The sequence below is a fragment of the Macrotis lagotis genome, chromosome 2, assembly GCF_037893015.1.
Source record: "Macrotis lagotis isolate mMagLag1 chromosome 2, bilby.v1.9.chrom.fasta, whole genome shotgun sequence".
Lineage (NCBI taxonomy): Eukaryota > Metazoa > Chordata > Mammalia > Peramelemorphia > Peramelidae > Macrotis > Macrotis lagotis.
In genome coordinates, this window is record NC_133659.1 from 262448815 (window position 1) to 262475905 (window position 27091).

The 27091-nt window shown below is 35.7% G+C and overlaps 1 protein-coding gene across 1 annotated transcript in view; it reads right to left on the reverse strand.

The window, feature by feature from the left end:
* LOC141514903 (rho GTPase-activating protein 32-like) overlaps positions 1–27091 on the reverse strand; it is a 93454-nt gene that overhangs the window by 25886 nt on the left and 40477 nt on the right. The window contains 1 exon segment of the mRNA XM_074226073.1: positions 8011–8092. The gene's annotated coding sequence lies outside the window, so the exon portion shown is untranslated.

The window sequence follows — 27091 nt, forward strand, 5'->3', positions numbered from 1 at the left end:
CTACCAAGATCACTTCATGACTAGGTTGTTGCACCAGGTTCTTAATTGGTTCATATGTCCTATGTCTTTTATACCTCCAGATCCTATACATTGTTAATAAAGTAATTTTTCATTAGTTCATAAGATCTGACAGCGTGATTTGCTTATCAATCCAATGAAATGGTTTTCTCAAGACTCTAGGAAAATAATAGTAATAATATTAATGATAGTAGTAGTAGTTTCTTAAGGATACTAGCAGCAGGAATAATACAGTATAAGGAGCTCTATACAAGGTTACCAATGATCTCTAATTTGACAAATCCAATGGCCTTTGGTCTCTCAGTCCTAATTCGTTTGGAACTTTCTGCAATCCTTAACATCTCTCAATCATCTTCTTCTGCATGCTAGTTTCTTCTATCTATCTGTCAATTCCTTCTTTGCCTCCTTTGCTGTATCTTCATCCAGGTCACACCTGCTAACTCCCACAGCACTGGGCTGGATCGTGTTCTCTTCTTCATCTATACGATTTCACTTTGGTGATCTCCACAACTGACACAAAATTAATTACCATCTCTATGCTGATGGTTCTCAAATCTATTTATCTAGACCTAACTACTCCATTGAACTCCTGTATCCAACTGCCTACTAAGCGCCACAAATTTGCTATCTTGTAGACATTTTAAATTCAACATGCCCCAAACTGAACTGATCTATTTCCCTCTAAACTTTCCCTCCTTCCAAATTTCTTTATTATTCAATGGTGATTGAGGGCACCTACCATTCCTCCCAGTTTTCCCAAGCTCACAATGTGTCATTCTCAGTTCTTCAATATCTTGCACCACAATCCCTTATCCCCAAGACTGTTGGTTTTATCTCTATACTATTTCTCTCTTCCATCTCCTCTTCTTCTCTGGCACTACTATGGCACAGATTACCATCTCACTACCAATGGATCTTGAGACCATGAATCTGTACCCAATCCAGTTCACCCTCTGTTCACAGCTGTCAGTGATGTTAGTACTATGCACATCTGACCATGTCCCTCCCTTACTATATTGTGTCTAGAATCAAACAGAGAATTCTCTGTTGACATCCAAAGACAATCATGACCTAACCCTCCTCCTGCCCATAGTCTTTGCCTTCTGGGGCCTGGTCTCAATGCTATTACTTGAACAAGGCTCTCCATCTGTCTGCTCTAGGCATTTTCCCCTGGTTGTCCTCTAAGACGAGAATGCGTTCTCTTCTCTCACTTTACCATGGCTTTGCTTTTTTCTTTCAAGTTCCAGCTAAAATCCCACCTTCTAAAAGAAATTCAGGCACTTCAAAGACTTCTCAGTTTTGCAGCTAATTATTATCTATCAATATAGATGAAAATGGATAATATATAAGCTTCATAAGATCTGGGTAGATAAAGTGAATAATACTGCTGTGATTATAGAGCAAGTATAGAATTTTGGGAAAGCCCACATTACTCTTTGATTGTAAGGGATTACATATGCCTGTCTTCTGAATGTTTTACTTCCTTCACTGGAACTGCAGATTAAACAACCAATCAGGAAACATTTATTGAGTATCTAACTATTTTTCAGTCATAATTTGAGAGACTGAAGATATAAAGACAAAAATGTAAAACTTCCTGCCCTCAAGGCAAGGAACTGAAGGAAACAACATATATACACATATAAGTAAATATAAAATATTCTAATGGTATTCTCTGGCTTACTGAGGAAGCTTTCAAATGAGTTGAGTTTTGAAGAAAACTATGGGCAGAGGGTTGGCATAATGGGCAGACTTCCTGGCCTGGAATCAAGAAGACTCAGCTTCCCAAATTCAAATCTGGTCTAAGTGAATTAATAGTTTTGTGACAGCGAGTTACTTAACCCTTTAAACTCAGTTTCCTCATCTGTAAAATGAACTGAGGAAGAATATGGAAAATTGTGCCATTATAATTTGCCAAGAAAACCTCAATTGAGATTACAAAGTCTGAAACAACTGAAAAATGCAACAAAACATTCCTTCTACATGAAATATTAATTTCTTTCAGATACTAGTGCCCCCATCCCCAAAACACTTTCTGCGTGTATCTGTATCTATTCTATATAGATTTATATGTATACATTAACATATATAAATATATGAAAAAAATCTAAGCTCCTACCTACTAGGCATTCTTTGTACTTATACTCCCAGTGCCTAGACATAGTAGAGAGTAAACAGTAGGTTTTTAATAAAAACTTGTTGATTTACTAATAAAGGAAGGAGAGGGGAAAGGAGATGAGGAGAGTGATGAAAGAAGATTCGAGGACTAAAGAAGGGAAGAATAGAGGTAAGGAAGGAGAGAGAGAATAAAGGTGCTGGGAAAGAGAAAGGGTACAGGAGTATAGAGAATGAAGGGGGAGAGGAAGAAAAGAGAAAGGAGAGGAAGGAAGATGATTAAAGAAAGAGAGTGAGGGAATAATGAAGAAAAGCATGAATGAAGGGAGGGAAGGATTATAATACTTGGTTTTGCATCTACTTTCCATTAAAATACTTAATTCAGTCAAATATATGTCCAAAAAAAGTAAAACAAGCAGTCCTATGTTTGCAAATTCCTTCACAGAAAACTGCTTACACTTAGAATACACAATGTTCTTAATGCTTTAAACACTGCTCTTCCACTACCACCCACAAAAGAACAAACAACAAGCAGCAAGGCATGTCAATCAATATACTGGTTAAGGCCACAACCAAAAAAGTACAGTCAACTCCAAATACACTGCTTTGCTTATTCAAAGATAACAGATTACTTCTATGAGGTGCAGATGTCTTATTTTAAGCAATAGAAAAGAATTCGCTTATTTAAGTATTTGAATAACAACAACAACAAAAAACAAACAGGTGGATCTAATGCTTATTAAAAATGATTTCAATAATCTGATCTGAAAAATTACAAAAGAAATTCTTCTGGGGGCAGCTAGGTGGCACAGTGAATAAAGGACCAGCCCTAGAGTCAGGAGGACCTGAGTTCAAATGTGACCTCAGACACTTAATAATTACCTAGCCATGTGGCCTTGGGTAAGTCACTTCACCACACTGCCTCGCAGAAAAAAAGTTATTCTTCTGTGTTCCTGTCCATGGACTACTGAGGCAGTTGTGAAACAGCAATAGGAGATTCAGAGATGGCCTTGGAATCAGGAAAATTTAGATTCTGGTCCCTACTGCTATATAGAGAGACTGTGTGACACTGGGATAGTTGTTTAACCTCTCAATACTCTAGGCTGCTCTAAAATAAGAAAGTACAAACTCATTGGAAGAGAGAGTCTGGAAATTCAATATATACAATGAAATCACAGGTGCAATAACTAAAATTATCCTCACTGAGGAAGTAGGCATCACTGAGAAAATTATATAACATTTCTTGGAGCAGCACTAGGCAGCAGCCATCCCAGCACTTTCTGCCTTTTCACAATGAAAATATTATAAATTGCTGTTTGATAAAGATTTCTGTCCCTTGAAAAATAGCTGGAGAAATTATAAAGAAACAATTTTCCTGGGTCAGGAATTCCCAAGGTTTCACTGTCACATACTTGAAAGTATATTTAGGGGGGCGGCTAGGTGGCATAGTGGATAAAGCACCGGCCCTGGAGTCAGGAGTACCTGGGTTCAAATCCGGTGTTAGACACTTAATAATTACCTAGCTCTGTGGCCTTGGGCAAGCCACTCAACCCCATTTGCCTTGCAAAAAAAAAGTATATTTAGGCTTTTACTAATTGAGGCTTCTATTTAAGTCCTTTTGACTTTCAAACCAAGATAAATGAATTGCCTTAAAATAGAAAGAAGAACAAGATTAGTCATAAATGTCACATTAATGGGTCATTCCTATTTGATATGTAGTTAAAAAATATGAATAAATGGCTACCTACCAGCTAACATTTATGAAGCAGTAAGCTTGTGCCGTCAAAAGCAAAATTAGAACATATTCTTGAAGATCTGAGACCAAAAGAGGAGGCAACATACAAGTTATTAAGTACAAACAAGATATGAAGACAATAAAATATACTAGGGGTAACTTCAGAAAGAAGAGAGAAATTGAAGAAGTGAAATGCTTACAGAATATGGGACTTTGGATATGTGAAGGAAAAAAAAGAAAAACAGGCAATCTAGAAGTCAGAGGAGGAAGAACATAGACTATTCCAGATATGCAAATGATCAATGAAAAAAGAATTTCAAACTACAAATAATAACATGAAAACATACTTCAATAGTAGGAGAAATGAAAATATAAATAACTAAGCTCCTCCCCATACCCAGGAAATAAGAATACATGACAAATATATTCAATGATGAAAGGTCTATAGGAAGATGGATATACTGATGAAAAAGCTATTAAGTAGACCAAAAGTTCTAGACTGGGCAAGAAAAAGGAGGATACTGCCCATGCCCACTAGCCCTGGAATCTCATTATTAAATATATGTGCCAAAGAAGTCAAAGAAAGAAACAAAGTTTATACATATATATGTATATATATATATATATATATATATACATACATATACATACACACACACACACACACACACACACATATATACATATACTCAAAATAGACATAATTTCAAAGCAACTGTGCATCAATTGGAGGATGGTTGAAAAATTTAAATAGAATATTACTGTGAAATAAGGCATTATAAACACGAGAAATTCAAAGAAACATGAAACTTTTTAAAATAGTATTCATACTTTTTGTTCTAAAATATATCCCTCTTCTTACCCCTTCCAAGAAAAAAGCAACATAAGAGAAGATTTTTAAAGAACTAGAGCAGAATGAAATTATATGAAACCAATCATGTACACACATGTAATAATGTAAATGAAAAGATCATTAAAAGCAAGTTGAATTCAAAACAAATGGGAAAAAAAACATTGCAGAGAAGAGTTATCTAAATCCACTTAGGCTCACTGCTAGATAAAGGCTTAGTCCTAACTCCTATTGCTATTAAATACCTAATTATTTCTATCTACACAGATTGAACTCCATGAAAAAAAATCCAATTGGTCAGATGCAACACATTCTTAGGAGAAATTAATAATAGAGTAATACCTACAAATGTGTTTGAGTTTATTGACCAGATAATGTGAGAGAGGACTGATAATTAACTATTTTCTAATTAATTTCCTAATTTTATAACAACATTTAAAAATATATGTATTTTGTGATATCAATATGGTAAAACACCACATATTTTATACTGTTATTAGTCAAAGGGAACTTCCAACCAGAATGGTTAATTTGCTCTATTTCAAGAATTCACTATAACAATGAAAACTGTTCACTTTTTCTTTATGGCCATTATCACCCCTGATGAATATTTATTAAATTAATAAGTTAGCATTATCCTAGTGCTTCACAAATGTTACCTCATTATATCACAATCCCAGGAATTGGTGCTATTATTGTTCCCATCTGATAGGTGAGGAAACTGAGAGAGGCAGAGGTTAAGGAGTTAGCCCAGTATAAGAGTGTTATTAGTGTTTGCAGCTAAATTTGAAATCAGTTCTTCCTGCATTAAGGTCAGGGGCTCAAAATTGAGCATACAAAAAAAAGTATTTCAGAATTCTTTTCTAGGGAGCATTTTTTTGAACAGTGTTTAAAATGCTAACTTTTAAAAGTATAGAGCCATGAAGGATCATAGAGGTTTATTTAGTCCTCATTCCTTATTTTAAAGATAAGGAAAACTGAATTGAAAGGGTTTCACTTGGGACATGTCTAATTGGAAAGCTGGTTAGTGATACTGCTGATACTTCTATACTACACATACTGCCTACAAGATACATTCCCATTAGTTAATATCCCTAATGTTGGACATTTTTCAGTCATGTCTAACTATCCTATTTGGAGTTTTCTTGGTTTTGCCATTTCTTTTTCTAGTTCCTCCTTATAGATGAGGATCTGAGGCAAACAGAGTGAAGTGATTTGCCCAGGGTCACATACCAAAAGCTCAGTATTCTATCCACTGCATCATTTAGCTGCCCAACAACCTTAAAAGGTGTGGCTTGTTTCATTTCAACCAATGTTGAAGCCTGGGGATTTACAATTTTCTGTATCAAAAGTACAAGTGGGGAAGGGATGTGGGAAATCTGGGACACTATTACACTGTCGGTGGAGCTGTGAACTCATCCAACCCTTCTGGAGAGCTATTTGGAACTATGCCCAAAGGGCAACAAAAATGTGCATACCCTTTGACCTAGCAATACCACTACTGGGTCTATACCCTGAAGAGATGAGAAAAAAGAGTAAAAACATAACTTGTAGAAAAATATTTATAGCAGCCCTGTTTGTGGTGGCAAAGAATTGGAAATCCAATAAATGTCCTTCAATTGGGGAATGGCTTAGCAAACTGTGGTATATGTATGTCATGGAACACTATTGTTCTATTAGAAACCAGGAGGGACGGGATTTTAGGGAAACCTGGAGGGATTTGCATGAACTGATACTAAGTGAGATGAGCAGAACCAGAAAAACTCTGTACACCCTAACAGTAACATGAGAGTGATGTTCAACCTTGAAGGACTTCCTCATTCCATCAGTGCAACAATCGGGAACAATTTTGGGCTGTCTGCAAAGGAGAGTACCATCTATATCCAGATAAGGAGCTGTGGAAGGACTATTCCCTTTAATTTAGGGAAAAAAACAGATATCTTATTGTCTGATCTTGTTACCTCTTAGACTTCTCTTCTCTCTAAGGATAAGATTTCTCTCTCATCACACCCAATTTGGATCAAGGTACAACATGGAAACAAAGTAAAGATTGACAGAGTGCTTTCTGTGGGGGGAGGGAAGCAAGATTGGAGGAAAATTGTAAAATTCAAATAATATCTTTAATAAAAATAAATTTAAAAACCTTAAAAAAAGTACAAGTGAGTAAAACTGCCATAAAAACTAGATTATCCATCTGCTATTGGGCACACAGATATGGAATTGTATGAAAAGGATGAATTCCTCTAAGCTGAAGGATGAGGAAAATGGAAGAGTAGCTGAATAATTTTCCAGGAATGATTTGAATACAAAAGCTTGCCTGCTAATTCGGTGTTTTGAAATGGAGCATATGATTTACACTTCCCTAAACCAAAAAAACCGAATCACAACATGCCAAGCCAGCCTAGCTCACTATGTACTGAACTGGGAAAATAGTCAAGGCTACTTAATCTAAAAAAGTTCTACACTTAGCATTGGTCCTTGAAGATAGATTTGTGAAAACATAATTTTTGTCCAACTCATAGCCCAGATCTACTTGTAAAAGGCACAAACTGATGCTTCTGGCAAACAGAAACATGGTCCCTGGATAGTTTGTCTCTCTGTTTACTGCCAAATATGAAAATGGCAGGGGAAATATTTTTCCCCTTCAACTGTATACCACCTTTCTCTGAAAAAAGCCTCTAAAGGAGAATTTCTTTTCCAGGGTCATGCAAATATACATATATTATGATGTAAAAATCAATTAGATTTCATGAAATTTTGCTGCCCCAACAAAAAATAAAAATGTTTTCTTGATTAACTTGAATCATATATTTGTTACCATTGCTGTTTCATATAGCACATGTAAAATATTGATTTCAAAACAGGTCCCTGATAATCTACAACATTCCTTTAGGCAGTATTTTGGATTCATAGGGCACTGATGAAATAAACATATTACTTACATATTAATCCTTAGACAATTTCATCTTCTTACTAACTTTTCAGAGAAAACCATCTATATTACCTCACAATAGCAATCTATACTTAAGTGAAAAAATTTAAAGAGTCAAACAAAGATTTAATAAAAGTTCTTTCCATCATTCAAACACATGCAACATGATATCAAATTATCAAAGTAAGGTAAACAACGAAAAATAAATAAAATTAGTTATATATGTGAAAAATGTACATGAATACCAACAAAGAGAGATCCAGATGCAAAGTGGCAAAACAAACTATGAACCTAAGTATAAGGAAACAATTGTGACTTAAAATCATTATTTTTTAATTCATAAAAGCAAAAGGGACTTACCTGGTTTTGGCACAGAGTTTGTCACTGACTGAGGAACTTTTGGATTAATTAACTCCATACAGTGGCCAGGAAAGAGTCCCACCTACAAAATAAAAGAAATCTGTAAATACTCCCAATTCAGCTTTGACTAATGTGCTCCATGGACCCTCCCATTTGTTTCTACTATTCCCTGACACAAGTAACAGATGAATTCAATTGTACAAAACAATAATAAAACACAATCTGTTGCTACAGAAAAATTAGACTTGTGTATCTAATACAGCCAAGTATGCAAATTAACTTTTTAGTTTTCTAATGCTTTTTCATACAAATTATAAATATTTAATCTAGCAATAAGTTATAAATGCAAGATCAAATGTTTTAACCTATCATTATCACTCAGTAAAAATCCAAAACTAATAAAGTTGCTATCTGCCCAATTATACTTTAATTACTAAATGTAAATAGCTTTTGTTTTAAAATGAAGTGAAATAATATTAAAAAAACACACTTTCTAAACTGATCCTCTATAAAGTTTAACGATTACTACCTTCTTCCTCTTTTTTACAACATTCAAGTGGTTCCTTATTATAAATATAAACTTATCTGTTTGGCATTACAAGTTCTTTTGGGCCCTTTCTTAACTTTTCTCTCTTCTTAGACATTACTACCCTCTACTCTTACAGCTATACAAATCTACTTGTTCTTCCTGCACATAACATCTCAGCTTCCAGCTTGGTGCCTTTGCAATGGATGACTTACTGCCTGGAAGGGTCTCCCTCCTCACCTCCATCACTTAGTTACTCTGGCTTCCTTCAAGATTCAGTTCAAGCAGTACATTCTACAAGTGATATTTTCTAATTCTATATACTGCCAATTAACTTTATCTTGTGTTTGCTTGATATACCAAACCTCAAGATAAAATACATGTAGGGAAAATGCTCTATTGGTCTTTTTTTTTTAAGGGGAAAAAGAGATATGTTAAGAATGGGGATTGTGGAGTTTTAATTCTTTTATTCAACAACTCCTATACAAGGAAACTAGGCCTAATCATGAGGACAGAGAGATTGGTTGATGATCCATAGACTATAAGGAAGTCTCCTATGGGAAAAACCATTCATTTGGATGTTGAGAATTTGGGTTTGATTCCTAATAATACCACCAATTTCATAAAATTGTTGCTACAACCTAATAAGGAAAAAAATGTGTAATTAAGCACAGGGTCTTGGGAATCCTTAGTGAATGAATAGATTTGTCCTTTATTGAGGATATACAAAATATGTATGATAATCTATGCCTACAGTTAAAAAAAAACAGTAGAATAAAGGAGAGTCAATTTCTGGCCATGAATGGCTGTGATGATGAAAAAATATAAAGCACTAGAATAGTGTTGATTAATAATAGCATCATGAGTGGTTCTGGCCAAGAGGGTGGAGAGAACACAGGCACAGTTCTAAAGTCTCCTGATCTCTTCCCCATCTTTCACATGAAACAAACCTCTTAAAAGTAAGCTGAACCAGGAAACCCAGAAAGAAAAGCCAGGAGAGGAAGATCTACCTCAGGATTTGTCTCCCACAGCAGCCTTGCCTGAGTACCAGTGGGTGAGTCTGGGCTCCCAGGGAGACACAGCCTGGGATCAGCCAGATTAACAGTTGAATTGGAACCCAGAGTCTGGGGGCCCGAGAGCCAGACCTGCTGGATCAGCCGTGGGGCTGGACAAAAGGGGATTGGGTCCGTGGGGAAGCAGAGGTGCTGGTGTTGATGCTGTCCCCCAGGAGCTGGGGACCAGGCTGGAGGAAGTATTCTGGTGCAGGATAACAGCAGACACTATCCCTAGGCTTCTTGGGTCTGAGAAACTTTGTGGGCATGCCTCCATTGCACAGAGGCCTCTCCTCAAACAAAGGCAAATTACTTCTGCCTCAGGCCCAGGTGTGTGAGCAGAAGAACCAGCCCAGCTGAGGAATCACCTCTGGCCACGGTAAAGCCCACCATTGATTGAAGGCAAAAGAATTCAATAGTTCCAACCCCTGCCTTCAGGCAAAGGGAGAAGGCCTCACAACCAAGGTCACAGACACTCAGAGAGGGCAACCAGCACCTCCTACTGGCCAGGCAGAAAAACTGCACTCAGTAAAGCCTTTAGAGATCCCAAGCCCAGGTGAACAAGACCCACCCAAGTAAAGGTCTTAGCATAATGAAGAAGGGTCAGCGGGAAGGTGGATCCATAGAAAAATTCCTGGAAGGGAAACACCACAACCCAGAGAGACCTGGAACCTCTGAGGAGAATACAATCTGGTCTCCAGCACAGAAAGACTTAAAAATTTGGGAGAAACAATTAATCCATTAGAAAGTACAATTGGACAAACACAAAAGGAGAATAAATTTCTCAGATCATCAATTGAACAACTACAAAATGAGAATAATTCTCTCAGATCCTCAAACGAGCAAATGCAAAAAGAAATTAATACTCTCAAAACCTCAACTGGTCAAATGGAAAGCTCTTTCAAAAGTAGAATTGACCAATTGGAAAAGGAGTTGCAAAAGGTTAATGAAGAAAACTCCTCCCCCCCAAAAATAATGGAGTCTACAGAAACTAATGACTCCATGAGACAGCAAGAGTCAGTTAAACAAAATCAAAAACTAGAAAAAATAGAAGCAAATGTAAAATACCTCATCAACAAAACTACTGACCTCGAGAATAAATCAAGGAGGGACAACCTGAAAATTATAGGACTTCCTGAAAACATTGAAGAGAAAGAAAGTCTGGAGTTAATATTACAGGATCTAGTGATAGAAAACTGCCCTGATATCATGGAATTGGAGGGCAAAGTAGTTATTGAAAGAGTACATCGATCTCCACCAGAAAAAGATCCTAAAATGAAAACACCAAGGAATGCTGTGGCCAAACTCCAGAACTATCAGATAAAAGAGAAAATCCTGCAAGCAGTCAGAAAGAAACAATTTAAATATCAAGGAGCCACAGTAAGGATCATGCAAGACCTGGCTGCATCAACTTTAAGGGATCGAAGGCCCTGGAACAAGATATTTCGAAGAGCATGGGAGCTTGGAATGCAGCCAAGAATCTACTTGCCTGCAAAGCTGAGCCTTCTCTTCCAGGGAAAAAGATGGACATTTAACGAAATGGAAGAATTCCAAAAATTTCTGATGAAAAGACCAGAGCTAAACAGAAAATTTGGACATCAAACAGGAGGTTCAAGAGACATATGAAAAGGTAAAACAAAAAAGGGGGGGGGGCGGTAAAAGGAAAAAAATGCAATCCAGTAGGTTGAAACTGGCTATATCCCAGCATGGGGCCGGGGAAGAAAGAGACTCTCATAAATCCTGAGAAATGTAACTCTAACAGAGAGAATATAACTAGCCAGAAATGATGGACATCCATGACCTATCCATGAGACTGCTATCTAATGGGATGTAACTGGCTTTAATCCCACTTGGGAGAAAGACTCTAATAACTCTCAGGAATTTTGACTCTATTCAATAGAATATACAGAACTAGAAGGGACAGACACTCAGAATTTTCTATGACCCAGATAGAAGGATCTACAAAAATACATTACCTCCCTAAAAAGAGGGACAGGAAAGAGATAGGAGGAGGGAGGGGACTGAGTGGGACAAATCTCATTACACTAAGAGGTACAAAAACCTATGGTAATAGAGGGGAAGAAGGGAGCAGAGGAGAAACACCTGAATCTTCTTCTCATCAGACGTGGCTAAAAGTCAACCTACACATACTCAGTTAACTTACAAAACATCTAACCTTTCAAGTATTAAAAGGGGAAAAGGGGAGGGGGGATGGAGAAAGGGAAGGGGAGTGGGGGAACTAAGGGAAAATAACAAAAGGAAGGGAAGGGAAAAGGGAAAAAGGGAAAGGGGGAAAGAAAGGGGAGGGTGTGATATAGGAGGGCAAACACACTGAAGGGGGTGGTATTCAAAAACAAAATACTGGGGAATATGAATAAAATGGGGGAAGGGGGAAAAATACAAACAGAGGGAAGATAGCACAGAGGGCAATAAAGAATTAGTAATCATAACCTTGAATGTGAATGGGATGAACTCTCCCTTAAAACATAAGCAAATAGCAGAGTGGATTAAAAACCAGAATCCTACAATATGTTGCTTACAAGAAACTCATTTGAAGCAGAGAGATACATATAGAGTAAAGGTAAAAGGTTGGAGCAAAATATATTTTGCCTCAGCAGAAGTAAAAATAGCAGGGGTAGCAATCCTTATCTCAGACAAAGCAGCAGCAAAAATAGAAAGCGTTAAAAGAGATAAGGAAGGAAACTTTATCCTCCTAGAAGGTACCATAGACAATAAAGTCATTTCAATATTGAATATATATGTACCCAGTGGGACAGCACCCAAATTCTTAGAGGAGAAGCTGAAAGAATTACAGGAAGACATATACAGCAAAACTCTACTAGTGGGAGACCTCAACCTCCCGCTATCAAATCTAGATAAATCAAATTATAAAACAAACAAGAAAGAAATTAGGGAGGTAAATAGACTGTTAGAAAAATTAGATATGGTAGACTTATGGAGGAAACTGAATAGGGATAGAAAGGAATATACCTTTTTCTCGGCAGTACATGGAACTTATACAAAAATTGACCATGTACTAGAACATAAAAACCTAATGATCAACTGCAGAAAGGCAGAAATACTGAATACATCTTTCTCAGATCACAATGCAATAAAAGTCATATACAATACTGGGCCAAGGAGATATAGACCCAGAACAAATTGGAAACTGAATAACCTCATTTTAAAAAAATGAGTGGACCAAAAAACAAATTATAGAAAGAATTAACCATTTTATCCTTAGATAATGATAATGATGAAACAACATACCAAAACCTATGGGATTCATTCAAAGCAACTCTCAGGGGATATATTATAGCTCTAAATGCTTATATGAATAAATTGGAGAAAGGGGAAATCAATGAACTAAACATGCAACTAAAAAAATTAGAGAAATAACAAATCAAAAATCCCCAAATACCAAATTAGAAATTCTAAAAATTAAAGGAGAAATTAATAAAATTGAAAGCAAAAAAACTATTGAATTAATAAAGAAAACCAAAAGTTGGTATTATGAAAAAACCAATAAAATTGATAAACCTCTTGTCAATTTGATTAAAAAAATAAAGAAAAAAACCAAATTGCTAGTATTATAAATGAAAAAGGTGAACTCACCACCAATGAGGAGGAAATTAAAGTAATAATTCGAAATTAATTTTGCCCAACTCTATGCCAATAAATTTAATAATCTAAGTGAAATGGATGAATATTTACAAAAATATAAGTTGCCCAGGTTAAATGAAGAAGAGATTAAATACCTAAACAGCCTTATCTCAGAAAAAGAAATTCAACAAACCATTATTAAACTCCCTAAAAAAAAATCTCCAGGGTCAGATGGATTCACAAGTGAATTCTACCAAACATTTAGGGAACAATTGGTTACAATCCTATATAAACTCTTTGGAAAAATAGGGAAAGATTGAACTCTGCCTAATTCTTTCTATGAGACCAACATGGTACGGTTACCTAAACCAGGAAGAGTTAAAACAGAGAAAGAAAATTATAGACCTATTTCCCTGATAAATATAGATGCAAAAATCCTAAATAAAATCTTAGCAAAATGACTACAACAAGTCATCACAAGGATAATACATTATGATCAAGTAGGATTTATTCCAGGAATGCAGGGATGGTACAGTATTAGTAAAACTGTTAGTATACTCAATTATATGAACAGCAAACATATCAGAAATCATATGATCATATCAAAAGATGCTGAAAAAGCTTTTGACAAAATATAGCATCCATTCCTATTAAAAACAATAAAGAGTTTAGGAATAAATGGACTGTTCCTTAAAATACTTAGCAGTATCTATCTGAAACCATCAACAAGCATTATATTCAATGGGAAGGGGCTAGAGGCAATCCCAATAAGATCAGGGGTGAAACAAGGGTGCCCCTTATCACCATTACTAGTCAATATTGTATTAGAAATGTTAGCATCAGCAATTAGAGAAAAAAAAGAAATTGAAGGAATTAGAATTGGGAAGGAAGAGACAAAACTCTCACTCTTTGCAGATGACATGATGGCCCAAGAAATCATCTAAAAAACTACTGGAAACAATTAGCAATTTTAGCAAAGTTGCAGGTTATAAAATAAACTCTCATGAATCCTCAACTTTTCTACATATGTCTACCAAGAAACAGCAGGAAGAGCCAGAAAGAGAAATTGCATTCAAAGTTACCTCAGTGTAAAATATTTGGGAGTCTATTTGCCAAGCCAGACTCAGAATCTTTTTGAAAACAATTATAAAACACTTCTCACACAAGTTAAATCAGATTTAAATATCTGGGCAAATATCAACTGCTCATGGATAGGGAGAGCCAATATAATAAAAATGACAATTCTACCAAAACTAAACTATCTGTTTAGTGCCCTACCAATCAAAATTCCAAAAAATTACTTTAATGAGGTAGAAAAAATTGTAAGTAAATTCATATGGAGAAATACAAAGTCAAGAATTGCCAGGAGCTCAATGAAAAAAAAATGCAAACGAAGGTGGTTTAGCACTACCCAATCTAAAATTATATTATAAAGCATCAGTCATCAAAACTTTTTGGTATTGGCTAAGAAATAGAGTGGTGGACCAGTGGAATAGACTAGGTGTAAAAGCAGGAGAGGATTATAGTAATCTGCTGTTTGATAAACCCAAAGAGTCCTGCCATTGAGATAAAAACTCCCTCTTTGATAAAAACTGCTGTGATAATTGGAAGTTAGTATGGAAGAAACTTAGATTAGACCAACACCTCACACCCTTTACCAAGATAAGATCCAAATGGTTACAGGACATAGACATAAAAAAATACTATAAGCATATTAGAACATCAAGGACTAGTCTACCTGTCAGATCTATGGAAAGGGGAACAGTTTATGACTAGGGAAGAGATGAAGAACATAACTAAAAACCAATTAGATGATTTTGATTACATCAAATTAAAAAGCTTTTGCACAGATAAAACCAATGTAATCAAGATCAAAAGAAAATTAGTAAATTGGGAAACAATCTTTACAACTAATGATTCTGACAAAGGACTCATTTCTAAAATATATAGAGAACTGAGTCATATTTTTAAAACAAAAAGCCATTCCCCAATTGACAAATGGTCAAAAGGATATGCAAAGGCAATTTACAGATGAGGAGATCAAAGTAATCCATAGCCATAGGAAAAAATGCTCTAAATCATTAATTATTAGAGAAATGCAAATTAAAGCTTCTCTGAGGTACCACCTCACACCTCTCAGATTGGCCAGTATGACCAGGAAGGATAATGATCATTTTTGGAAGGGATGTGGGAAATCTTGGACACTGTTACACTGTTGGTGGAGATGTGAACTCATCCAACCCTTCTGGAGAGCTATTTGCAACTATGCACAAAGGGCAACAAAAATGTGCATACCCTTTGACCCAGCAATACCACTACTGGGGCTATACCCTGAAGAGATGAAGAAAAGGGGTAAAAACATTACTTGTACAAAAATATTTATACCAGCCCTGTTTGTGGTGGCAAAGAATTGGAAATCCAGTAAATGTCCTGCAATTGGGGAATGGCCTAGCAAACTGTGGTATATGTATGTCATGGAACACTACTGTTCTATTAGAAATTAGGAGGGATGGGATTTCAGGGAAACCTGGAGGGATTTGCATGAACTGATGCTGAGTGAGATGAGCAAAACCAGAAAAACACTGTACACCCTAACAGCAACATGGGAGTAATGTTCAACCTTGAAGGACTTGCTCATTCTATCAGTGCAACAATTGGGAACAATTTTGGGCTGTCTGCAAAGGAGAGTACCATCTGTATCCAGATAAGGAACTGTGGAGTTTGAACAAAGTACAAGGACTATTCCCTTTAATTTGGAAAAAAACCCAGATATCTTATTGTCTGATCTCGTTGCCCCTGAGAATTCTGTTCTCTTTAAGGATATGATTTCTCTCTCATCACACCCAAATTGGATCAAGGCAAAACATGGAAACAAAGTAAAGACTGATGGAGTGCGATCTGTGGGGTGTGGGTGGGAAGCAAGATTGGGGGAAAATTTTAAAACTCAAAAATAAAATCTTTAATAAAAAAAAATAAAAATAGCACCATGACCATCATTATTTTTACTAGATCCTAGAAATTCTTGGTGCTATATTAACATCATCTTCACCCATAAATATTTCAGTATATTAGTATTGCTAATACAACAAATATATTAATATACACCCTAAAAACAAAAGAAAGAATTAAGAGGAAAAAACTATTCCCAGGCAATATTTACAGATGTTTCCTCAGATGTGCTCATAATTGGGCTGCTATGTAGCAGATGTTACTGCTGAAAGATTGGAAACCACATCCATTCGTGTTTCCCTCTCTTGACAGACTCTGGGGAAGAATAGAAAAGGCTTCCAAGAATCTGATTCATTATGAAATTCTAAATTGCACATTTTCTTTCACTGTGGAATTACTTTCATATGTTTATTTATGGCATTCTTGCTTCAATTTGGTGATGTATACTTGGGGATCTATTGCAAACCTATGAGCACTGAAAAGTTTACTTTACATAATTAAATATTTGCCTGCTTCATAAAAAAGCCTCCATGAATAACATTCTCAAATAATTTATCTTGAAAAATGTAGGTTCTCATTAAACATTTACTAAATGCTTATACTTCTAATCAGAAACAGCAGAAACAGATTTGTTTTCAATTTTTCTCTGTATCTCTGACAGCTAATGTATGGCTTAATACTAGTTTTAAATGAAAGAAAATGAAGTTAGTCTGATCTGACCTGTTTTTGAGGAGCCCATATTGATCCTTTGTAAATACTGCTTTCTCTCCTAAATATTTATTAATCATCTTTTGTAAAATAGTTCTTAGAATTTTTTCAGGATTCAAATACATAAACTACAGCTTAAGAATTCACCTTCCATTTTGTGCATATTTCCTTTTTCTAGTTCTGTGACATGTGCCTTATTCTCTATTTTCAAAGATAATTGATAGTGACTCAGTGTACACATTTACCAGACCTTTCGTTATCATGCATGGGATAGAGCTCATGTGGGACTGTGACTTGGGACTTAGTTTTTTCACTATCTTCCCATTTTGGGAGGTGTCCATTTTCCATTAACTTTTTTTTAAATTGCTGATCTATTCCAAAACTGGTTTTAATTAGTAAAATAGCAGAAAAGAAAGAAGTGAAAAAAACTCTATTGTTTATCTTCGTCCATCCTCCCAGCACTAAACCATTCCCTTCTTTGATCTTCATCCTTTCCTTAATTAAAAAAAAACAAAATAAAATCAAGTTGTTGTCCTTAGCATTCCTCCAGAGGAATAGCTCATTTTAAATTTTAGCACTTTTTACACTATTTGAATAGGATGATCCTACTTTAAGGAAGGTGGTCATCTTTTGTTCTAACTTGTTTCTGCTAGCTCAGTCAAAAGTTTGTATACCAAACAGAAGCTTTATTGTATCTATGAACAAGAAACTGTGTTAGCACTATGAACAACAGATCATATGAAACAGACCTGAGGTTTTTACTGGAAAATAAGCCACTCCACTCCAATATGTACAAAAAACAGTGCTCAACACTGCAAATATAAAGACAAAAATTTATACACAGATAAAGTATGAAAAACAAGAATAGATAGAGATGAAGGTAAAGGAGAGGTTGCATAAAGTATATTAAGAAAAGAAGGAAAAATGGTACAAAATGAATACTTTTTCAGTGTAGTCCAAGCCATGTCAGTAAAAGCCTTGCCTGGCAAGGCAACAGCAAGCCTATGGAGTGACTAAATGGATGGCAGAAGCTCCCCGGGCTCTCAGCCCACAGACTAAATAAGGAGGATAGAAGGAATTTAAAGGGGACCCTTTCCTGGCACTGTAAAAATGGTATGTTGCTCATAGGCAGTTCCAGATTGAAATCCTAGGGTAAACAATAAAGAAAAATCATAAGAATTCAATAAGGTTAAACTGTTACATTCATAAATGGTAACAAGGTAGTTTTAGCTTAAGAACTTTATCTTTATCAGGACAGTTAGAAATGTAAATGGAGGGCACAGGTGTGAGTAAACTATGATAGGATGCTATCCAGAAAAAATATAGGGGTGAGAAAAGGGATTCATTGAGCAAAAGATGGGTGAAATATTGGGGTAAATTATCTCCCATGGAATGGAAGAGTAACAGGCAACACTAGAACCTCATCAGAAGTGGCTCAAAGAGGAAATAACATACACTCTCAACAGGGTATAAAAATCTGTCTTATCTACAGAAAAGTTGGAGGAATAGTGTATGGGGGGATGTTGGAAGGAGAATGAAGCTAATAAGGAATCGCAGATTGCAGCAGGTAGAAGTCAGAAACCAAATTCTTTTGAGGAGGAACAGAATGAAAGGAGAGAAAAATAAAGATGAAGAGGAAAAAGCAGTATAAAGGGAAATATAGTACTAGTAATCATGGCTATGACTGTGAGCAGGATGAATTCATCCACAAAACAGTAGCAGATAGAGTAAATCAAAAACCAGAATCCTACAATCTGTTGTTTACAAGAAAATCACTTGAAGTAGAGAGACAACACAAAGAGTAAAGGTGAGGGGCTGGAGCAGGATCTATTATGTTTTTGCAGAAGTTAAAAAAAAACAAAAAGCAGGATTATCCCTCACGATTTCAGAACAAAGTAAAAGCAAAAATTGATCTAAATAATAGAGATAAGCAGAGAAACTACATTTTGCTAAAAGGATCAAAGACAAATAAATAATCAATACTAAACAAATATGAACTAGATCATTTGGCATCCAAATTCTTTTCTTAAATGAGTTACAGGAGGATATACAGAGTAAAAATACACTAATGGGGGATTATCAACTTTCTCCTCTAAGGAACTAAGTAGATTTAACCAAAAAAACCCCAAGAAGTTAGAGGTGAAGAGAATTTTGGAAAAGTTAAAATATGAAGGACCTCTGAAGAATGAATGGGAAAATGTATTGTTCTAAGTGATACAATTTACCTACACAAAAATTGACCATGCATTAGAGCATAAAATCTGTGTTAAATGCATAAAAGTAAAAATATTGAGCCCACCTTTTTAATATCATAATGGAACAAAAATTATATTCAATAAAAAGACAGGAAAACAGGCTAAAATTAATTGAAACTTAATCTAATTCTTACAAATAAGTCAGTCAAGAGAGAAATAGACACAATCAATTTCATCAAAGAAAATGACAACAATGTGAGATGCCATACAAAAATTTATGCAATACAACCAAAGTAGTTAAATTAGAGGAAAATTTATATTGCTAAATGCTTATATCAATAATTTAGAGAAAGAACAAATCAATGAATTGAGATGGCAATAAAAACGATAGAAAGAGAGCAAATTAAAAATCCCTAATTTAGAAATCCTGAAAATCAAAGGGGAGATAATAAAAATTGAAATTAAGGAAATCTTTGAACTAATAAATAGAACTAGGAGCTGGTTTTATTTTTAAAAAATCAAGTAGGTAAACCATTGATTACTTTGATTTTTTTTAAAGAAAACTAAATTATTAGTATCAGAAATGAAAAGGGTGAATTCACCATCAAATGAAGATGAAATTAAAGCAAACATTAGAAGCTACTTTGCCAAATTATATGCCAATAAATTGAAAAACCTAAGTGAAATGGATAAATAATTAGAAAAATTAAAATTGCAACAATTAATAGAAGAAATAAAATATTTAAATATACCTATCTTAGAAAAAGAAACTGAACAAGCCATCATTGCGCTCCCTGAGAAAAAAATTCCCAGGACCAGGTGGAATCACAAATGAATTCTATCAAATAAAGAACAATTAATTTCAATGCTATATAAAGTATTTGGGAAAATAGTCAAAGAAGTCTGACAAATTCTACTACAAATATAGCTCAGATACCAGGACAAGCAAGAACAGAAAGAAAACTACTGATTAATTTCTCTAATGAATATTGATGCAAAAATTTTAAATACAATACAAGGAAAGTATGGCAATATATCACAAAGATCATGCACTATGAAATTTACACCAAAAATGAAAACTTGGTTCAATATTAGAAATAACTATCAGCATAATTGAGCATATCAATAACAAAAACAACAAAAATCCTATGATTATTTCAGCAGATTCATAAAGACTGATAAAATATAATATTGATTCCTTATAAAAATATTAAAATGATAAGTACTATCTATCTAAAACCATCAGTAAGCATTATCTGTAATTGAGATAAGCTTTCTAGTAAATCAGGATTGTGAAACAAGGACGTCCATTATCACCACTATTATTAAATATTGTATTAGATATGCTAGTTATAGCAATAAGAGAAGAAAATGAAATGGAAGGATTTAGAATGGGCAAAGAAACACTCACTCTTTGCAGGTGGCATGATGATGAATTTGGAGAACCCTGGAGAATAACCTAAAATTAACTAAAAAGCTATTAATAATATTAGCGAAGCTTTACAATATTTTTACACAAAGTCCAACAGCAAAAGATAGAAAAATAATTTCCAAGTAAAAACTGAAGACAACATAAAACACTTAGGAGTTTCAACTAGAATGACAAATCTAGGAACTACACTAACTGTGCTGACTGATAGATATACTACAAATTCATTATCTTTTCCCAATTGCATCCACAGTAAGGCAAGGTAATTCTTTCACACCTCTCTCTCTCTCTCAATATCCAATTCACCACAATAGCTTTTACAAATCTTTTAATCCTTCCTCAAACTTCCTAAAGCTCTCTCTCTATTCCATACTGTTAGTTTAACAACACTGATATTGCTTCATTTTCCACTGGGCGGGGGGGACTTTCCACTAAAAGCTCCCTCTTTTCTCTTTATTTCACATCATTCAGATGCCTTCTGCCTCTATATCCTTTTTCATGCCTTTCCCATTAAAAGTTGACCTTCCTGGGGTGGGGCACTAGAGATAGAGCACCAACCCAGAGTCAGGAGGACCCGAGTTCATATCCAAGCTCAGACTTACTTAGCTGTGTGACCTTGGACAAGTCATTTAACCCCATTGCCTAGAAAAAATTTAAAAAAAAGAATTATCTTCCTTCTGGCCAAGACAATTGCTATATGTCCAAGTACTTCCATTCCATCCTACCTCTCCCAGCAAACTGCATCCTTTTTTATCTTTGGTTTCTCTGCTTCACTACTTCTCACAACCCCTCACTCCTCTTAAAAAAACACTCATACCTGGGAGTCTTGGAGCCAAGATGTTGGATTAAGCAGTGTTGTCCTACAACCTTCCCTTATTTCCTTTCAAACAGCCATAAAAGAGTGTTTCTGAACAAGTCCTGGAACATAGAATTAGCAAAGGGATGGGATGAAACAATCTTTTAGCCCAGAAAACTTAGAAGAACCATAAGGGGACAAAGAGAGTGCATTCCAGGATAGGAAACATCCTAGAGAGCCACATCAGCAAACCAGTGAGAGATCTTGAGCTTCAGCCCAGCAGGCTCTGAATGATGTGAAATTGTCCCCTCAGGACAAGCAGGGAAGCCAGGCAACTCCAGATCTAAGGACTACCACTTGCTTCAGCAAAGCTCTAGGCAAATAGGGATCCTCCAGTGGCCAGACCACCACATGCTTCAGTATAACCCCTGGGAAACACTGAATCACCCCCACCCCCGGGCCTCAGCTCACACCAGACACCACCATGAAGATCACAATTAAGCATCAATCAGGTAAGCTGAGAGACCCTTAAAGCCACCAGAGGCAATAGCCACTCCCCACCCCAACATCTCAGTGCAGCACCAGTCAAAAGGGTCTTGCATGGACATCAGGGACATATCAGCACAATATAAGGTAAACGGCAGGACCTGTAGTCACTGGTACAAGAAGCGTGTAACAATGCCCATTCCATCCTGAGAGCAGAGTTCAAATTTAAAAGAAAGGAAAAAGACACCGACCTCCACCCCCAGAAAAAAAAGGATAAACATCCTCCAAATACAACAAAAAAAGAAAATGAGAAAAGAAAGTTACTTGTTGGCTGACTGGTTCTTGTCCTTTGTTATCAAAGAAGACCAAAATTACATCACTATGTTTGAGACAAATTACTGTGTGCTTGACTGATTGATCAGATCAAAATAAGCTCAGAATGCTCTACTACAGGTCAGACACAAATAGTCCACGTCAACACTGGGAGGTCCTGTGCCAGTGTCTCCCATATTGTACAATCAATTCTAAGGTTCTTAAGAGAGATCTTCAGGGTGTCCTCTCCAAAGAATAGACTTTTTGGCAAATGAATGTCTGGCATTCATAATATGCCTAGTCTCTGCAGTTGCCCTCTCTATAGTAATGCTATAATACTAGGTAGTTTGGCTTGAGAACGGACCTCAGTGTCTGTATCTTCTCCTGTTAGGTGATCTTCAGAATCTTCCTGAGACAATTTAAATGAAAGTGATTCAGTTTCCTGACATGGTGCTGGTAGACTGTCCAGTTTCACAGGCATATAACAATGAGATCAGCACAACAGCTCTGTAGACCTTCAGTTTGGTAGTCACTCTAACATTTCTTCTCTCCCACACTTTTTTTGGAGCCTCCTAAATATTACGCTAATCCTGGCAGTGTGTGTGTGTCAGCCTCATGGTCAATGTGTACCTAACTCTCTGGAAAGAACACTGCCAAGGTAAGTGAACTTGTTCACAGTACTCAAAACTTCTCCATATGCTGTAATCCATGGTTCCACATATGAATGGTCTAAGTATTGGCTAATGGAGCACCTGGGTTTTCTTGGTGTTAATTGTTAGACCAGAGAATCCATCCATACTTTGTTCTGGTGACAGGGAAAACCAAGAAACAAACTCAGAAGAGAACAATGTCAAAACACCCATGGGAAAAACCCCAAAAGAAAAACAGGAAGTGGTCTCAAGACCAGAAAGAACTCATAAAGAGCTCAAAAAGAAGTTAAAAATCATATAAAAGTGGTAAAAGAGAAATTATTTTTAAAAATAACTGTTTAAAAAAGAGTTGGCTGAATGGCAAAGGAGATACATAAATCTGAGAAAAACAACTCTTTAAAATTTGAGAGTAAAATTGGCCTAATGAAAACAGAAAGTCATCAAACAAATTCAGAAGAATGAAAAACTGGAAGAAAATGTGTTAAATACCTCCTGGGGGAAAAACCCTCACTTAATTCATCCATTCTTCCTAGCTGTCCTTACTTATCTCTCCTCCCTTTAGTGGTAAAATTCCATGAGGTCATCTACGTAAAACCTTCCACTTCCTTTCTTCTCACTCTCTTATTAACTCTCAGGAATAGGGTGCCTGACATTGTTCAAGTGAAACTGCTTTATCAAAAATTAGTCATCTCAACTGTTAAATTTAATGGCCTTTTCTCCATCATCTTTCTTGATCAATCTGGAGGCCTAGACACTATTAATCAATATCTTCTTTTCTCTCTAAAATTTCACGACCCTATTTTTGCCTTTCCTATTATCTGACTGGTCCTTCTCAATCTTCTTTGCTATATCTTCAATCAAGTCAAACCTACTAATAGTAGACACTCAACATGGTTCTGTCTTGGTTCTCAACTTCTTTTATGATTTCATTGGAAGATGCCATCTGCTCCATGGATTTAATTATGAGCTCTTTGTTGATCATTTCTAAATCTAATTATGCAGCCCAAACCTCTCTCCTAAACTGCAGATATGCATCTCTAATTGCCTATCCAGTGGGCATCTTAAAATCATTCTTTCTTTCCCCTCCAAACTTTCCTCTTTTCCAAATTTCCCTTACTGCTGTTGAGGATATGACCATCCTCACAGTCACTTAGGCTCACAACCTAGGTATCATTCTCAATTCTTCAATTTGATATTCAAGTTGTTTCCCAAATCTACTGATTTTACCTTTTAATGTTTCCAGTTTATGCTGTTCCTTTCTATCCCCTGAAATTGCCATAACCCTGGTACTAGTCCTTATTTCTTCATGCTTAAAACTGTTGCAATAGCTTTCTGGTTGGCTTCCTGACCTCAAGTCCCTACCCACTCTAGTCCATCCTCCAGCCAAATAGATTTTCCAAAAGCAAGGATCTGACCCCATCATACACCTATTCCATAAACTCCAGTGACTCCTTCTTACCTCCAAGACTTGATATAAAATCCTAAGTTTGGCATTCAATGCCTTCAAGGCATTGGTGGTTCCTATCTTTTTCCTGATATTCTTCAATCCTAAGACACTAATGTATTTGCTGTACCTCACATAAAGCATTCCCTCTTCATCTCTACTTCCTGAGTTATATAACTTCAAATCTCAACAAAATCCTACCTTCTTTTGGTAGTCTTTCCTGATTCCCCTTAATGTTAGCACCATCCCTCTGCTGATAATGTCTTTTCTATATATCATCATCTGCATATTGTCTTCCCCATTAGACTGTGAACTTGAGAGCAGAAACTACCTTCTGTCTTTTTCTGGATGCCCAACACTTAACACAGCATCTAGCAAATAGTAGGTTCTTACTGTTTGTCTAGATAGGATGATTTCTCTCTTTCCTTTGCCTTCATCAAGTCTTATAAAGGGTTATATGTAATTGTATATTATCACATATTTATATGTATATTAAAATTTCTTAATAGCATTCCTGTCTTATGTCAAGTTTTTTAGAACCTATCCAACTATTAGTGAGGGACCTCTCTCCCTAAATCTCTTGTATTAAGAGTTTTTTTATTTATTCTATAAGGGCTTATATGTATGCTCAATTCTCCTCTTGGAAAGTAAATTTATTAAGAATAGAGAGTATTTTCTTCTGTATTTGCATCACCAGTTACTAGACACAAAGGAAATGCTAATCGAATAAGATGAATTTCATTAAACTCTTGTATTTATATTAAAAAATTCAATTCCATAATTGTAAAATGGCAGAGGCATAGATACCTTAAAGATGTTCTGATAAGAATCTGGGGATTTTAGAGTTTTAGAGGCTTGTAGACTCAGTGAACCAATGGTGAGTTGTACCATCCAAAAAGCTTATGTAGTCTTGGGCCCGACTAAGTGAGCAACAGCTTCCAGAAATGGAAAAATAAGCAGCTGGATGGCTCAGAAGACAGAACCAGGGATTGTCAGAAAGACTCTTACGCCCAAGTTCAAATGACCTCGTACCCTTACTTAGCTAAATTACCCTGAGTCAATCACTTAACCCTGTTTACTTAAGTTTTCTCATCTGTAAAATGAGCTAGAGAAGGAAATGGCAAATCACTTCAATCTAATTGTCAAGAAAAACCCAAATAAGGCCATAAAGCATCAGAAATTTCTGGACAGCTAAGTGGCACAGTGGATAGAGCACTGACCCTGGAGTCAGGAGTATCTGGGTTCAAATCCGGCCTCGGACACTTAATAATTACCTAGCTGGGTGGCCTTTGGGCAAGCCACTTAACCCCATTGCCTTGCAAAAACCTGAAAAAAAAAACCTCAGATGAAGAATCAGAAATTTCAGAAATGCCTGAAATCACCATCAACAAAAAAGCTTCCAGAAATACGGACATGACATTTCCATCACACTCTACCTTATCATTTTTCATCTGGAGTACTGTATTCAATTCTGGACATCATGTTTTAAGGATATTAATAAGTGGAGAGTATAAAGGAGGGGTAACCACGATGAATGAAGGCCTAGGATTAATGATATATGACAACCAAGTGAAAAATTTGGGTAAGTCTTGCCTGAAAAAGCAGATTCACGGGGAAGATGATAGTAGATAGGGAAACAATGATTGAAAATTCCAAAGTAGCAAAAAGAAAAAAAAAAGTTTGCTAGTAAGGGAAAAAAATACTAGCAATCATAACCTGTCCATAAGTGAGTAGCTGGCTTTTATAGTTGTTGGTTTCCCTTTTTTAGAGATCTTTGTGTAAGGGGCTGGATTACTATAAGTCAAATAAGTTATAGTGAAGATTGCTTTTTATATAGTTTGAACTAGATAGAAGATGGGAAAACTTCCAACTTTCAAATTCTGTGAGATTTTTGTGGTAGTCTGTCTACCTGTGTTCATTGTGAATACTGCAAAATTATATAAATAGCTAATTAAATTATCTTTTGATCTTTAGTCATATAATAAAATCAACAGTATTATTTCACATATGTGTCAATTTAAAGGAATTTTTAACTCATTTTATTTAGCAGTAATGTCTTTATGTCTTCTAATTTAGAGCAAGGATGTCAATATAGATATGATTTTCAATTACTTTAGTAATGTTCCAATTGTCAAGTTCATTTTTATTGATGGTCTAATAGTTGTGTGGGATTCATAATATCCACTGCTCTCTTTCTAGCTAATCTCTCACCATTACTGCCAAAACCAAAAAGGTCCAAAAAGAAATAAAGTATATCTTGAATTTCTGCCAATTTCATGGACTGCCTTAAGGCAAAAAACTCATGACCACATGTCTAAATCTCTGATGATGAACCCCTCTATACTTCAGTGGAATGGTTCTCTTTTGCTAGCTTTCCAAATTAGTAGAAACCAGGAGCCTGTGCTCAATTAACCATAGCTTTTGAGAATCTATGATTTGCCCAAAGTCACAAAGCTAGGTAATTATTAAGTGGCTGAGACCACATTTGAACTCAGACCCTCCTGACACATATTAAAATTTCAAAAGGGATAGGCTTTCTTAGAATGAAAGCAAGATGGGACAATCTAATCCAGTTGTCTTATTTTTTAGATAAAGAGGACTGCAGAGAGATTAAATAATTTGCCCAAGGATACAGTGCTAGTTTGTAGCAGAACTATTTCTGTGTTCTTTCCATTCTACTATATTATGGCTCCTGGATGAAGTAGCTCTCTGAAAGTAGAGCCTTTGGAGAACTATGTTAAACACATGAACAAAGCAGAATTTTACTGCCCAAAGAACCTAACCCACAAAGGAATTTGTTAATGTTATAAGTAATTTAATTGCTGATTATTATAATTAAGAGAGTAAAGGAAGTCTTATAATAGACAATCTATGCGATATCTTCCTCCTTTTTCCAATATTCACCTAGTCAGAGACCCTAATAAAATGTCC